The sequence below is a fragment of the Poromitra crassiceps genome (genome assembly GCF_964638095.1).
Source record: "Poromitra crassiceps genome assembly, chromosome: 1".
In the NCBI taxonomy this organism is placed as follows: Eukaryota; Metazoa; Chordata; class Actinopteri; order Beryciformes; family Melamphaidae; genus Poromitra; species Poromitra crassiceps.
The window spans coordinates 41,431,949-41,449,448 of record NC_139623.1 but is presented as its reverse complement, the minus strand read 5'-3'; the positions used below and the strand labels follow the sequence as shown (position 1 = coordinate 41,449,448).

The window sequence follows — 17,500 nt, the reverse complement described above, 5'->3', positions numbered from 1 at the left end:
CCCCCCCAGTTCCAGTTCCCCTCCCCCCGAACAGGCACCCCGACCGACCAGAGGAGGCGCTAGTGCAGCGACCAGTACTCATACCCCACCGACTTCCCATCCGCAGACACGGCCAATTGTGTTCATAGTAACGTCTAACCAAGCCGGAAGTACCGCTACCGGGGAATTGAACCTGGGTCTCCGCGGTGGTAAGTGAGTGCTTTTACTGCCACACTACCCAGATGCCAAATTATATTCTGGATTGTGATTTCTCACTCCTCGTCATTGGTACAGTCTCACACCCTTGTAGACAATGTAATTTCTCACTCCTCATCATTGGTACAGGCTCACACCCTTGTAGACAATGTAATTTCTCACTCCTCATCATTGGTACAGTCTCACACCCTTGTAGACAATGTAATTTCTCACTCCTCATCATTGGTACAGTCTCACACCCTTGTAGACAATGTAATTTCTCACTCCTCATCATTGGTACAGTCTCACACCCTTGTAGACAATGTAATTTTTCACTCCTCATCATTGGTACAGGCTCACACCCTTGTAGACAATGTAATTTCTCACTCCTCATCATTGGTACAGTCTCACACCCTTGTAGACAATGTAATTTCTCACTCCTCATCATTGGTACAGGCTCACACCCTTGTAGACAATGTAATTTCTCACTCCTCATCATTGGTACAGTCTCACACCCTTGTAGACAATGTAATTTCTCACTCCTCATCATTGGTACAGTCTCACACCCTTGTAGACAATGTAATTTCTCACTCCTCATCATTGGTACAGGATCACACCCTTGTAGACAATGTAATTTCTCACTCCTCATCATTGGTACAGGCTCACACCCTTGTAGACAATGTAATTTCTCACTCCTCATCATTGGTACAGGCTCACACCCTTGTAGACAATGTCAGTTCCACTATGACATTCTCGGCGTTACAGAAGAGACATAAGGTGATCCATCGTGCAGGATGTGTGCATGCCTTTGAAGCCAAGTTTCAACAGACCCATGCAGCACACTAATGCAAATCAAATCAATCGCTTGTAATTTCTTCCATTTGGCTGTAATGTCATGTTTCACCGGCCGGAGCCGCAATCGACTGTCATGTTAGCGGTGTAACAATTCACAGTTTCAAATCAGCGTGTCGGTTTTAATGTCCATGATACGGCTGCATCGATTCAAACAGCTTGCATCGGGCGAGCGGATCACAGCTAAATTGCTGTATGTCTTTTTTTAGTACTTAATAATGTCATTGACTCAGTCTGTGTGTGTTCCTCTCCCTCTGAGTCTATAGGCTCGTCTCTGCCGGTGTTGTCAGCCCAGCGAAGGATCTTCCCCCGCCCTTCAGTCAAACAAAACAAACTCCCCCACTCCCTTCATGCTCCTCTGAACAGTGTTTTGTCAAGAATGTACGACCGGCAGAGAGCAGATTTACCACGCACAAAACACCTAGGCTGTAAATCGCAAGTCTGGACCCACTTTGGCTTTTGCAATGAAGAGATGGGGAAACCTGATAAGAGTGTGGCAAATATGCCAAACATGCCGAGCAGCAGTGAAACGCACAGCAGGCAGGCAGCGCTGCTAACGTGTGACTCATTTAAAGAGATGCTATGAAGTCGCTGTGGGAGAGTGTCCCTACTTGCCCTGTTAGTGCTCGCCATGAAGAAGGTGTGACAATGTCCCTCCATGCCCTCCATGCTTCACTCTCCAACTACTGTCTGTCTGTCTGTCTGTCTGTCTGTCTCTCTGTCTGTCCGTCTGCCTGTATGTCTGCCTGTCAGTCTGTCAGTCTCTGTCTGTCTGTCTGTCTGTCTGTCCGCCTGCCTGTATGTATGTCTGTCTGTCTGTCTGTCTGTCTGTCTGTCTGTCTGTCTGTCTCTCTGTCTGCCTGTCTCTCTGTCTGTCTGTCTCTCTGTCTGTCTGTCTCTCTGTCTGCCTGCCTGTCTTTCTTTCTGTCTGTCTGTCTGTCTGTCTGCCTGTATATCTGTCTGTCTGTATATCTGTCTCTGTCTCTCTGTCTGCCTGTCTCTCTGTCTGTCCATCTGTCTGTCGGACCGTCTGCTTGTCTGTCTGTCTGTCGGGTCTGTTCTGGCATGAGAATGGAGGACAATTCCTCCATTCCTGCCTGTGGCGGGCAACAGGCAGGGGTGGAGGTGTGTGTTTGTGATGTGGTCCACACCAACGGGCAGTAGCCTACTAGCTCATGGAGATTAAGTCAAGTCTCAAGACATTTCTACTTTCTGTCTCAGGTGGTGGACTTTATGTCTCAGGCTGTGGACTTTCTGTCTCAGGCTGTGGACTTTATGTCTCAGGCTGTGGACTTTCTGTGTCAGACTCTGGACTTTCTGTCTCAGGCTGTGGACTTTCTGTCTCAGGCTGTGGACTTTCTGTCTCAGGCAGAGGAGTTTCTGTCTCAGGCAGAGGAGTTTCTGTCTCAGGCTGTGGACTTTCTGTCTCAGGCTGTGGACTTTATGTCTCAGGCTGTGGACTTTCTGTCTCAGGCAGAGGAGTTTCTGTCTCAGGCTGTGGACTTTCTGTCTCAGGCTGTGGACTTTCTGTCTCAGGCTTTGGACTTTCTGTCTCATGTGGTGGACTTTCTGTCTCAGGCTGTGGACTTTCTGTCTCAGGCAGAGGAGTTTCTGTCTCAGGCTGTGGACTTTCTGTCTCAGGCTGTGGACTTTCTGTCTCAGGCTTTGGACTTTCTGTCTCAGGTGGTGGACTTTCTGTCTCAGGCTGTGGACTTTCTGTCTCAGGCTGTGGACTTTCTGTCTCAGGCTGTGAACTTTCTGTCTCAGGCTGTGGACTTTCTGTGTCAGACTCTGGACTTTCTGTCTCAGGCTGTGGACTTTCTGTGTCAGACTCTGGACTTTCTGTCTCAGGCTGTGGACTTTCTATGTCAGACTCTGGACTTTCTGTCTCAGGCTGTGGACTTTCTGTCTCAGGCGGTGGACTTTCTGTCTCAGGCTGTGGACTCTCTGTCTCAGGCTGTGGACTTTCTGTCTCAAGCTGTGGACTTTCTGTCTCAGGCTGTGGACTTTCTGTCTCAGGCTGTGGACTTTCTGTCTCAGGCTGTGGACTTTCTGTCTCAGGCTGTGGACTTTCTGTCTCAGGCTGTGGACTTTCTGTCTCAGGCTGTGGACTTTCTGTGTCAGACTCTGTCTCAGGCTGTGGACTTTCTGTGTCAGACTCTGGACTTTCTGTCTCAGGCTGTGGACTTTCTGTCTCAGGCTGTGGACTTTCTGTGTCAGACTCTGGACTTTCTGTCTCAGGCTGTGGACTTTCTGTGTCAGACTCTGGACTTTCTGTCTCAGGCTGTGGACTTTCTGTCTCAGGCTGTGGACTTTCTGTCTCAGGCTGTGGACTTTTGAGTGCTAAACAACAGTGTTGGCACACATCATTTTCCACTTATCTCCTCTACTTGAGATGTTCTCACTCTTATCTATGTCTGTTAAAATAATGCTTTCCTGAAACAAAGGGAGGCTGTTGTTGCCCAGCTTCACAGTGTGCTTGCTCTAGGTGTGATAGTACAGCTTCACAGTGTGATTGCTCTAGGTGTGATAATACAGCTTCACAGTGTGATTGCTCTAGGTGTGATAATACAGCTTCACAGTGTGATTGCTCTAGATGTGATAATACAGCTTAACAGTGTGATTGCTATAGGTGTGATAATACAGCTTCACAGTGTGATTGCTCTAGGTGTGATAATACAGCTTCACCGTGTGATTGCTCTAGGTGTGATAATACAGCTTCACAGTGTGATTGCTCTAGGTGTGATAATACAGCTTCACAGTGTGATTGCTCTAGGTGTGATAATACAGCTTCACAGTGTGATTGCTCTAGGTGTGATAATACAGCTTCACAGTGTGATTACTCTAGGTGTAGTGATAATACAGCTTCACAGTGTGATTGCTCTAGGTGTAGTGATAATACAGCTTCACAGTGTGATTGCTCTAGGTGTGATACTACAGCTTCACAGTGTGATTGCTCTAGGTGTGATAATACAGCTTCACAGTGTGATTGCTCTAGGTGTGATACTACAGCTTCACAGTGTGATTGCTCTAGGTGTGATAATACAGCTTCACAGTGTGATTGCTCTAGGTGTGATAATACAGCTTCACAGTGTGATTGCTCTATGTGTGACAATACAGCTTCACAGTGTGATTACTCTAGGTGTGATAATACAGCTTCACATTGTGATTGCTCTAGGTGTGATAATACAGCTTCACAGTGTGATTGCTCTAGGTGTGATAATACAGCTTCACAGTGTGATTGCTTGTGATAATACAGCTTCACAGTGCGATTGCTCTAGGTGTAGTGATAATACAGCTTCACAGTGTGATTGCTCTAGGTGTGATAATACAGCTTCACAGTATGACTGCTCTAGGTGTGATAATACAGCTTCACAGTGTGATTGCTCTAGGTGTGATAATACAGCTTCACAGTGTGATTGCTCTAGGTGTAGTGATAATACAGCTTCACTGCTCTAGGTGTAGTGATAATACAGCTTCACAGTGTGATTGCTCTAGGTGTAGTGATAATACAGCTTCACAGTGTGATTGCTCTATAGGTGTAGTGATAATACAGCTTCACAGTGTGACTGCTCTAGGTGTGATATACAGCTTCACAGTGTGATTGCTCTAGGTGTGATAATACAGCTTCACAGTGTGATTGCTCTAGGTGTGATAATACAGCTTCACAGTGTGATTGCTCTAGGTGTGATAATACAGCTTCACAGTGTGACTGCTCTAGGTGTGATAATACAGCTTCACAGTGTGATTGCTCTAGGTGTGATAATACAGCTTCGCAGTGGGATTACTCTAGGTGTGATAATACAGCTTCACAGTGTGATTGGTCTAGGTGCAGTGATAATACAGCTTCACAGTGTGATTGGTCTAGGTGCAGTGATAATACAGCTTCACAGTGTGATTGGTCTAGGTGCAGTGATAATACAGCTTCACAGTGTGATTGGTCTAGGAGCAGTGATAATACAGCTTCACAGTGTGATTGGTCTAGGTGCAGTGATAATACAGCTTCACAGTGTGATTGGTCTAGGTGTAGTGATAATACAGCTTCACAGTGTGATTGGTCTAGGAGCAGTGATAATACAGCTTCACAGTGTGATTGGTCTAGGTGCAGTGATAATACAGCTTCACAGTGTGATTGGTCTAGGTGTGATAATACAGCTTCACAGTGTGATTGCTCTAGGTGTGATAATACAGCTTCACAGTGTGATTGGTCTAGGTGTGATAATACAGCTTCACAGTGTGATTGGTCTAGGTGTGATAATACAGCTTCACAGTGTGATTGCTCTAGGCGTAGTGATAATACAGCTTCACCGTGTGATTGGTCTAGGTGTGATAATACAGCTTCACAGTGTGATTGCTCTAGGCGTAGTGATAATACAGCTTCACAGTGTGATTGGTCTAGGTGTAATGATATACAGCTTCACAGTGTGATTACTCTAGGTGTGATAATACAGCTTCACAGTGTGATTACTCTAGGTGTAGTGATACATACAGCTTCACAGTGTGATTGCTCTAGGTGTGATAATACAGCTTCACAGTGTGATTACTCTAGGTGTAGTGATACATACAGCTTCATGGTGTGATTGCTCTAGGTGTAGTGATAATACAGCTTCACCGTGTGATTGGTCTAGGTGTAGTGATAATACAGCTTCATCGTGTGATTGGTCTAGGTGTAGTGATAATACAGCTTCACCGTGTGATTGGTCTAGGTGTCGTGATAATGACCAATACTTTTCTCCCTCCTTCCATTCACACCGGCCCCTCGCATGTCTTTTAGCAACCACTTACCTCTCTCTCTCTCTCTCTCTCTCTCCCTCTCTCTTTCTTTCCCTCTCTCTATCCGTTTGGCTCGCATGCTCTCTAGCTCTCTAACTCTAGCTGTGGCTTCTTCTCTGTGTGGCGACGGCCGGTGTCTGACAGGTAGCCCACATTTTACCGGGGGCGTCACCACTGTAAGTGTGGCGAGTTCATCAGCAGCATACAATCACTTTGATCCTTTGATAGCTGCTAACTATAGGCCAGGTGAGTTTCTCCCAGGCTGTTGTGTCTTAGACCCCCACCCCTACCCCCCCTCTGCCTCTCAGCTGGGGTAAAAGATGTCGGATCCAGGTAGCGGGTGACCTGGGGGAAGCTTGACGGACGGGAGGGTGGGAGTGCACTGCCATCAGGGTCACGGAGCCCCACGCCGTCCTCCGACCGCACAGGAGAGATCACTGCCACAGAGAGAGAGAGAGAGAGAGAGAGAGAGAGAGAGCGAGAGAGAGATAGAGCAACGCCGCAGGGGCAACCGCCGACTTGCAAGCCCAACAGAGTGACAGCTCCTTAAACCATCTCCGATTCCACTTCCCGCTGCAGATGCAGTGGCATAACCCACAGGATATTGGTCGTAAATGTGGCAAACCCATATTTCCTGCCGGCGCACTGTATATATCAGGGCCCGTATAGTGCGCTTTCCTGCAGTTTCTCGCAGGCCGTAAAAGCTGTCATTTCCTCGCCGCTGCTCATCTTTCCCTTATCCCCGTAAGCATTAGTGCTTTGAGCTAAATCAAGCAGCCAGGCATGCATGGCAGAGCCAGAGGGAGAGCCACAGCGAGCACACACAGCACTGCCAGTACCTACCAAGACCCCCATCTTAGACCTCCCACATCCCCACTGCAATCATACTTCTCTGTGCTCTAGTGGAGATAAGGATCAAGCCAACACGGGACCATTGAAGATAACGGCGAGTGCTTCCCCCCCCGATGTTTCCTCCAGCCGTGTAAGTGGCTGTTTCATGTTTCCACTGAGGCTGCTTTAGTGCGCTGTTGGATGTGGCACACTGTTTGAGATGTCGGTACGCTTAAGAGATGTTGTTTTCAGTTCAGTTCAGTTATGTTTATAGCCCCTTATCACAAGCATGTCTCAAAGGGTTTTACAAACATCATCACAGTCATATGCTACATCCTGTAGCTACACACAACATCGCTTACATCATATTACATCATAATATACTGTACATACTAGAGATTTTACTACATTACATTATAATTCTACACAAAGACAGCATGTCGGACTGTGGGAGGAAACCGGAGCACCCGGGGGAAACCCACGCAAACACGGGGAGAAAACATGCAAACAGAAAGGGCCGTGGTGGAGATTCAAACCCGTGTCCTTCTTGCTGTGAGGTGAGAGTGCTAACCACTGACCCATTGGGGCACCCGTTTTCCGCCACAGACGACCTTGAGGGTGGGGTGGCCCACCGTCAGGGCTGGATGAAATGACAGCGAATGGCCACATGGCGCTGCGTCACTGCGTGCCTCTCTTTGTCTGCATGTGCGCGGCGTGGGTGTTGTAAGGGAGACCAGCTGGAATGCATCTTTTATTCAGCAGAGCTCCACACAAACATTTTGTCACAGTGAATTTGAAGCGGCCGCGTGTGCCTCTTCTTCAGCCTGCCGCAGAGACGGTGACAGACCAACGGTACAATGGCATGTTGGATCGGCTTACAAGGGCAAGACAACGGCGTTCAGTCTATAGGAAATCAATGCATTTTTTTTATAGCGATGAATACCGTATGCTATATTTAGCTTTAAATCAAATAGCCTTGTAAGGAAAGGGGAAGCATCCTTGTGAGGCCTTTAGAAGCAGGCTGTCTCTGTCTGTCTTTCGTTCTCTTTTGTCTTTTCATCTCTCTGCCTGTGTTTCTGGATCTCCTCCCAGATTGTGTCTGCAGTCTGTGTAGTTATATATCACTGTATATATCTCACACATTCCTGAGTCGGCATAACCTGTCAGAGTCATTGATTTGTCTGATTAATGGCAGGGAGAGTGGAAACTGTGCCATATAATAAAGAACCAGGGGAGTGGCATCACGATATTTTCCTCCTCTGTAATATTTCATTAGCCAGGCTAATTGAAAAGGAACCTTTTTCCACCTGATTCTGAAGCGCTGCACTTGTTGCTGCACTTAACACAGATGCTTCACTCTGTCAAGATTTTTCACGGCCCTATTCTTTAAACAGAGCTGTTCGCCTCGCCCGGCCTGTCTCACTCAAGCAGTGCTAAGTGTTTTGATTTTGATTTATTGAATGCTAAATGATGCGGATTGGATTGAGCACTCAATCGTGGCGTGTATGTCTATTGTGCTTAAAGAAAGACATATGACACATGACATGTCAATCTGTTCGTCAATATCCAGCAGGCTATGTCTTATTGCGCTCCCCTAATTGCATTCTGTTGGAATTTGATGATGAAGGGAAAAAAAGGCGCAGCCTGAGCGCGCTCCCCAGGGACTGCAACACAATGGCTGCTAGAGATAACATAATTAGACAGACAGTTAACTAATGTTCAGATCTGCTAACCTTAGCACTGCTTCACTGATTTATTTATGTTGACATACCGTATGTTGTTAAGAGAGAGTGGGAGTGGCTACTGAGGAGGAAGGACAGACCTGAGAGCAGCTTCCACGGGAGGTAAAGGGACAGTAATGTTGTATGGCCTGAATTGTAACACTGAAACACACACACACACACACACACACACACACACACACACACACACACACACACACACACACACACACACACAGATAGACCAATGAATGGTTATTAGTTTGAATTAATTAATTAATTTATTTATTTATTTATTTTTTAAATCCAGATTTTTACTCCCATTTTCTCCCCAATACCCCCTGCTGTCCCAGTTGATGCGCTGCCCCGTCTGCTGATCTGGGGAGAGCCATAGACTACCACATGCTTCTTCCGATACGTGTCCAGTCGCCGGCCGCTTCTTTTCACCTGACAGTGAAAAGTGCAGTGAGCAGGACTCATACCGGCTTTCTACCCGCAGACACGGCCAATTTTGTCTGTAGTAACATCTGACCAAGCCAGAGGTACCGCTGCCTGGAATTGAACCTGTGTCTCCGTGGTGGTGGGTGCTGCTTTTACCTCTACACTACCTAGATGCCCCATTGCTTAAAAAAGAAATATGCAAATTGCCCGCTATCATTTCAGTTGACCTGACGAACTACGAATGTATTTTAAACAAGGAAGAGTGAGCAAACAGACTTCTCCTGAATGATCTCCAATTCCCATCTCCATACTCTCATCTTTCTGTAGGACACATCCCCTGTATCGCTATTATGGCTTCAATGTGGGCTTCATGATGTGAAAAGAAGCTAATATTGACAGACAAGCAGATTGACCTATTATTTAATTTTAATAGACTTATCATGGGATGAAAATATTGGTTTTCAAACAAGATCCTTTCAAATGCTAACTATCTTGACAGTGCAGTAACAGTTTTTTGTTGCCTTGAAATAAGGCACTACTGAGCAGTCGAAATGTCTTTTATTCAGTCATTTTACCACCAGTGATTTATACCACTAATGTCAGCTAACTTGTGTTTTCAAGGCATTAATAAACTATCAATCAGCTGGAGGCAGTTGGAGCTCACAGTGCACAAATAGAGCCTGCTAACGAGCAGGAGCAGGTTCTCACAGTGCACAGATAGAGCCTGCTAACGAGCAGGAGCAGGTTATCACAGTGCACAGATAGAGCCTGCTAACGAGCAGGGAGCAGGTTATCACAGTGCACAGATATAGCCTGCTAACGAGCAGGGAGCAGGTTCACACACTGCACAAATAGAGCCTGCTAACGAGCAGGGAGCAGGTTCACACACTGCACAAATAGAGCCTGCTAACGAGCAGGGAGCAGGTTCACACAGTGCACAGATAGAGCCTGCTAACGAGCAGGGAGCAGGTTCTCACAGTGCACAGATAGAACCTGCTAACGAGCAGGGAGCAGGTTCACACACTGCACAAATAGAGCCTGCTAACGAGCAGGGAGCAGGTTCACACACTGCACAAATAGAGCCTGCTAACGAGCAGGGAGCAGGTTCACACAGTGCACAGATAGAGCCTGCTAACGAGCAGGGAGCAGGTTCTCACAGTGCACAGATAGAACCTGCTAACGAGCAGGGAGCAGGTTCTCACAGTGCACAGATAGAGCCTGCTAACGAGCAGGGAGCAGGTTCTCACAGTGCACAGATATAGCCTGCTAACGAGCAGGGAGCAGGTTCACACACTGCACAAATAGAGCCTGCTAACGAGCAGGGAGCAGGTTCACACAGTGCACAGATAGAGCCTGCTAACGAGCAGGGAGCAGGTTCTCACAGTGCACAGATAGAACCTGCTAACGAGCAGGGAGCAGGTTCTCACAGTGCACAGATAGAGCCTGCTAACGAGCAGGGAGCAGGTTCACACAGTGCACAGATAGAACCTGCTAACGAGCAGGGAGCAGGTTCTCACAGTGCACAGATAGAACCTGCTAACGAGCAGGGAGCAGGTTCTCACAGTGCACAGATAGAGCCTGCTAACGAGCAGGGAGCAGGTTCAAAGCCCGGGCCAGGAAGTTGAGGAGTGCATTTCAACAACAGAGACAGATGAGGGGTGAACACCCTTGGCTGCATCTTTTGTGGGATGAACACAGAGGTGAGTGGAGGTCTTGGAAGTGACCTTCCCTCCATTATATACTATATCCTGTATTCTCACCTATACTCTCACTTTGCTTCTGCTGTGACCTCCACAAATGTCAGAGAGAAACACATGTAGCAATTGGACACTATCTCATCTACAGAAGTCATGAATCTCATCTAAAAATGGCAGCGAGTGAGATAAAATGCAATATTAAATGAAATATTACAAAACAAATATTGTCATTTGATGATAAAAGCTTAAAACGATGTAACCATACATGAATGACCTCAAATTGCACACTTATGCTTTGGAAGTCCCCTCCTAATAATACATTCTGCCACCTTGGGAAATAACACATATTAGTGTCAATTTGGAGGGAGTAGCAGGAGTGGAGAGGATGTAGGTGGTGATACCAAGCGCTTTGGGTGGATCATCATCATTGTAATTTGCTGGCCTAGTGTGAATGCAAATTCGATTGCATATTCACATCACTCTCATGGTGGACAGCTGCTGTGCAGAGTGGTTCTGTCAAACTATTTTCAAATACATGATGGCAATCAATTACACTTGAATGAAATGCTGGTAATTATGTCATTACATTTTGTTTAAATGTGCTTTTCAGCGCTTTGTATGGAGTTGCAGTGCAGTTCTGCCATGAACACATTCCTCTGTTGTGGCTGTTTTCCTCTGTATGATGCAGAGGCTTGTTATAACCCACAGCCTAAACACTCAGGCATGTTCTCTGACCCACAGCACAGATACTCAGGCATGTTCTCTGACCCACAGCCCAGATACTCAGGCATGTTCTCTGACCCACAGCACAGATACTCAGGCATGTTCTCTGACCCACAGCACAGATACTCAGGCATGTTCTCTGACCCACAGCACAGATACTCAGGCATGTTCTCTGACCCACAGCACAGATACTCAGGCATGTTCTCTGACCCACAGCCCAGATACTCAGGCATGTTCTCTGACCCACAGCACAGATACTCAGGCATGTTCTCTGACCCACAGCCTAAACACTCAGGCATGTTCTCTGACCCACAGCTCAGATACTCAGGCATGTTCTCTGACCCACAGCCCAGATACTCAGGCATGTTCTCTGACCCACAGCACAGATACTCAGGCATGTTCTCTGACCCACAGCCTAAACACTCAGGCATGTTCTCTGACCCACAGCTCAGATACTCAGGCATGTTCTCTGACCCACAGCACAGATACTCAGGCATGTTCTCTGGGGATTGTTGAAAGGCATTCTTGGAAACAGGAAAGTAGAAGTAGACGAGGCAGGCTCACGGAAAGTGGCTTCACCAAAAGGCTAAATTACAACATCACAAAATAACTCCTTGAGTGTATTGAACATCACAAATTGATAATATCTAGTGGAAGATCACCTGAGGGTGAACTTTTTCTTTAAAGGAGAATTTCGTTTTTTTTAACCTGGAGTGCTCTCCTCACATTAATTATTATCTGACGACTCACCCAGTGTTCTCCGCAGCGTTTTTGTCCGTCTTAGGTGTTGTTTTGAGATCAATAGTGTGCAAGCCAGTTCTAGAATGGAGCTCCGTGGGGGCCACGTAGCAGCGTGCTTTTCATCCATGTAAATAGTAAATAGTTTTATTCCCGTTTTCGACCTATATCGTCATAATCTGATCCCTAAGCAACCATCAGACTGCTAATTCTCCCCCGGGCTCTTTTCAGCGGTAGTTACAGGCATCCCATTTCCGCCTGTCTCCCCCGGGAGAGCCCGGGGGAGACTAGCAGTCTGGTTCTTTAGGGATCGGATTATGACGATATAGGTCGAAAACGGGAATAAAACTGTCTATTTACATTGATGAAAAGCACGCTGCTACGTGACCCCCACGGAGCTCCATTCTAGACTATTGATCTCAAAACAACGCCTAAGACGGACAAAAACGCTGCGGAGAACACTGGGTGAGTCGTCAGATAATAATTAATGTCAGGAGAGCGCTCCAGGTTAAAAAAAAACGAAATTCTCCTTTAATGTTAGATTTTCATTGATTTTGCGCTTCTAGGCAAGACTGTGGATGTAACTCCTTACTTTCAACTGCAGTTGGTTTCGCCCTTCACCCTTGACCCTTCACCCTTGACCCTTCACCACACTAAAAACCTGCTCATTGTTTCTATCTCAAATGTACACACAACAATAAGCAGAGCCAGATGTCTTGCTTCACAATGGTTTGGGATCGTTACTGGCTGAAGAGGTGCAGGCACTCGCTGGAATCGTGTCCGTCTTTATTCCAGCTGACAAATGACTTCAGCTATCTGTTTCTCTTGTGCTAGCAGAGATATACGCCAGACTACATTTTAGTATTTTAACTGTACAGTTCATTCATAAAACTCTTATGGTTAAATGAACCAATAACGTCAGTCGTAAATGTTTCCATTTCCCCTCAAGGACGGCCTTAAGAAGAATGGAGCATGGTTTATTAGAGCGTGCTCGTAGTTGAGTTAGAGCAGGTTGTAAGCAGAACATTAGCACATCAAATAGAGCAGGCTTTTTCACCACTCGTTTAAACTAAGTGATTGTAGTGTCTGTCTTTGTGTTTACCTGTGTTGTTGGAGCACTTAATAGGCCGCCTCCTCTTTCAGATGTGTTGGACTCTGTGTAAAAGAAAGTGCCAAAGCAGACAGATGGCAAGTAGACTGTTATCTCAGACTGCTTTATCATCCAGAGAGAGAGAGAGAGAGTTGAAGGCTGTTTTGTTACCCGAGTGCTTCTCTCACTGCTATCTAATGAGTTCTTGTTGGCTTGAATAGGGAGCCAAAGTGAACCGTCACTTCCTGGTTTTGTCTCTGTACAGTACCAGCGTGTGGAAAAATATGAATGGTGGTGAACGGAGAGATAATGTTACTTTTTATCCTGTTTGAATAACTATGCATGTCAAGAAAGTCACAGTTTGTCCTGAAGCTGCAACATAAGGTTTAGTTTTGTCAATCAACCACATCTCGTGTCGCACATTATACGTCACACCATCAACAACAATGGACTGCGAGAGAGAAGTCACTTACGCGACTGGTTGTGCGTAGTCTTTCTGATTTATAACTTACAGTGCCACAGTTTTACCACAAACTGTGACTATCTCGACAACTTGCAGAGTTATCTTTTAAATTGACCAAATTTAACATGTGCACCCTGTGGCACAATTCAAATGGGATGCAAAAGTAATGTTATCTCTCCATTCACAACCATTCATATTTTTCACACGCTGGTACAGGGAGAAAACCAGGAAGTGACGGACGGTTCACTTTGGCTCTCTATTGGATTGCCATGCCACTCACTTTGACGGGCGGGCATAGCCCAATCTGCTGTCCATTACGTTGTTTATTTATTCTTCACCTCTATGTGCCTCGACTCAACCTGAGTCATAGAGCATAATGGCCCTGACTGTGTAAACGCTGCTTTAAGCATATCTTCATGTGGACAAAGGAACAGACATGGCATTTTGCCTGTGTTGTTGATTAGTTTGTTCTGTAAACTGTGTAACTGTGTGAGTGGATAGCATAACTTAAGAGGTCGCAGAAGGCAGCTTGTGTAAATACACTCATACTATTTGAAAATCCCCTCATATTACACACCGAGGTCTGCTGTTATCACTGCTGTTAGATATTACACACTGAGGTCTGCTGTTATCACTGCTGTTACATATTACACACTGAGGTCTGCTGTTATCACTGCTGTTACATTATACACTGAGGTCTGCTGTTATCACTGCTGTTACATATTATACACTGAGGTCTGATGTTATCACTGCTGTTAGATATTACACACTGAGGTCTGCTGTTATCACTGCTGTTACATATTACACACTGAGGTCTGCTGTTATCACTGCTGTTACATATTATACACTGAGGTCTGCTGTTATCACTGCTGTTACATATTATACACTGAGGTCTGCTGTTATCACTGCTGTTACATTATACACCGAGGTCTGCTGTTATCACTGCTGTTACATATTATACACTGAGGTCTGCTGTTATCACTGCTGTTACATATTATACACTGAGGTCTGCTGTTATCACTGCTGTTACATATTATACACTGAGGTCTGCTGTTATCACTGCTGTTACATTATACACCGAGGTCTGCTGTTATCACTGCTGTTACATTATACACTGAGGTCTGCTGTTATCACTGCTGTTACATATTATACACTGAGGTCTGCTGTTATCACTGCTGTTACATTACACACTGAGGTCTGCTGTTATCACTGCTGTTACATTACACACTGAGGTCTGCTGTTATCACTGCTGTTACATATTATACACTGAGGTCTGCTGTTATCACTGCTGTTACATATTATACACTGAGGTCTGCTGTTATCACTGCTGTTACATATTATACACTGAGGTCTGCTGTTATCACTGCTGTTACATTACACACTGAGGTCTGCTGTTATCACTGCTGTTACATATTATACACTGAGGTCTGCTGTTATCACTGCTGTTACATTACACACTGAGGTCTGCTGTTATCACTGCTGTTACATATTACACACTGAGGTCTGCTGTTATCACTGAGAAATAACAACAAAGCAGACACTAAAGGCCATCCTTGGCAGAGAGGGGAGGCGGTTGTGCTGGTGTGCGTGCGTGGGGGGGTTGTGCCTGTGTGCGTGTCTTTTGGGGGCATGTGGATGTCTGTGTAGTACTATACTGTAAGCCATGTGTTAGTAGCTACCATCAAGGGGATGGCTATAATTTGCCTATCCTCCAGGGAGAAGTTGATAGGAGAGACAGAGGCTATATTTCATCTGTGAGTTTGTGTTATTCTCCACAAGTGGTTTCCTCCATGTGCTTGGTGTTAGATGAAGGTTGGAGATACAGTATGCAGCAGTAGTAGCTTAAACTTTAGCAGAGGTTGCTCTGTTGCAATGGGAGTGGGACATCTAACAGTGGAGATAAGGTTCCAGCTGGAGTGTTTCACAAATGGTACGTCTAAATCTACTGGGAGATTTCAACAGCAGTGTGCGGACTCTACTTTGTATTAAATGGTACGTACCTCGCGGGTCGAGGTCGCAGTTACAGTTTCAGTCCAGTAGTGTTCTGGGTGCAGTGGGGGGAAATAGGGTCAGTGCCGGCTGGTTGCATTCAATCCTGAGAAAATTGGCATTAATTTCCCCATTGTCTAGAACAGCAATGAAAAAGTGTTCAGGAGCTGCAAGTTGAATCAGTGTTGTGTTACATCAATCCAGAACAGCGAGTAGCAAAGTAGACTAAATTCATTTAATGTCACGGATTACTGCTTGCTAATGGGTGTCTTAATATAGCTTCATTACCAGGTGTTAACGGAGGTCTTTGTTGCCTTCAGAGGAAGTGAGGTTTGCATCCAGCTCGCCCAGACCTTCACTGCTAATGAGGGGAACTCAATAAGCTCAGGCTAATTGTTGGCAATGCTTTCAAGAGGCTGGCCGTCCTCTTTGCTTGTTCCCTACTCACACTTGTGTTGGGGGTTGGGGGTGTTGGGGGTAACTCATTACAAAAGTAACATATTACATGTAATATATTACTTTTAGCAGTAACTCAGTAATGTAACTTATTACCAATAGGATTTCAGTAATATTATACCAGTTACTTTGTCAAGTAACACAAGTTACAAATTGAGTGAAAAATTGTTTTTATCAAAACATATATACAATAATTTCCTAATCAAATTGTGTGTTTTATGCAACAAAAAAAACCCCGCTATAGATGACAATAACAAAGGAAAAGGATAACATTTAGAATTTTGGACACTTTACACTGACTTCGAGACACTTACAATTTTTCGGGATGGTTCCGGGGCGGCGATGATTCTGCTGTTATTTTGGTGAAAGTAATGCAAAAGTACTGTAATAAGTGATAAGTTACTCTACACAAACAGTAATATTGTAAAGTAACTTATTACTTTCAAATAGGGATGCACAATATATCGGCAATCATATCGGTATCTGCCGATGTTAGTCATTTTTTAACATATCGGTATCGGTCTGATGTTACAATGTTAATATCGGTTATCGGTATCAGCCAAATTCTTCACATTGAGATGAAATAATGCAGTAAATCTATGATTTATGGGCTTTTACAAATGTTTTTGAAATAAAGAAATGTATAACTTTTTCAAATTCAGTGTTTACATGTGTTTTTCAGTATGTACATTTTTTTATTATCATAGAAATGTGTTTTTATACAGATCATATCGACATCGGTAAATATCGGTTATCCGCCATAACAGCAATCTTAATATCGGTTATCGGCATCGGCCAAAATTTTCATAATGGGGCATCCCTACTTTCAAATGAAAGTAACTAGTAATATGTAGTATAATTACATTTATTTCACTTGCCCAACACTGCATCACACTTGATCTGTTGCATTGAAAAAGCAGCTAGCAGAAAGCACAGTAGAGCAGTGGCTACATTGCTGCTGACATTGAGCATGTCGTCATTGTAACTTTCACAGAGTGGAGCAGTCAGGGAAGAGGTGGTAATAACAGTCTGTGCGAGTGTCCCTGCTTTACTGAGGGATTTCCCTCTATATTGCTCTCAAGAGCATGGGAGTGTAGAAAAACAGCGCCAGCCGCCATAAACGGTGCCTTGTCCATGACACTGTTGGACAAACGCTTGTCTGTGCTGATAAATCAACCCGTTTGCACGTTAACCATGGAAATGAAAGCGCTTGAGTTGAGCTATAGAACTACAAACTGATCTCAAACTCTCCTAACGATCAGGGATGCTCCGAACACTAAAGACCAAGCGTATTATCCATCTACAGTATATGATCACCAGATGCACCGTGCAATAAATATTTGAATTGCCTGTTTGTATATTCCTAACTGCTTCCATGGGATCAAGCACTCCCGTGAATGTACATCTGGCTCACAGTAGGGCAATGAATGCAGTGAGTAGCAACTTCTTTTTCAGGAGCCTCCTGTTCTGTGATGTTGAAAAGTAGAAATGATCATTCTACCCATAGGTGACAATGCCAATGTGTTTTACATGAGAATTCAATCACAGAATG

General features: G+C 45.1%; 1 protein-coding gene across 1 annotated transcript in view; it reads left to right on the top strand.

The window, feature by feature from the left end:
* auts2a (activator of transcription and developmental regulator AUTS2 a) overlaps positions 1-17,500 on the top strand; it is a gene marked incomplete at its 5' end in the record, with an annotated part of 735,797 nt that overhangs the window by 118,870 nt on the left and 599,427 nt on the right. The window lies entirely within an intron of this gene.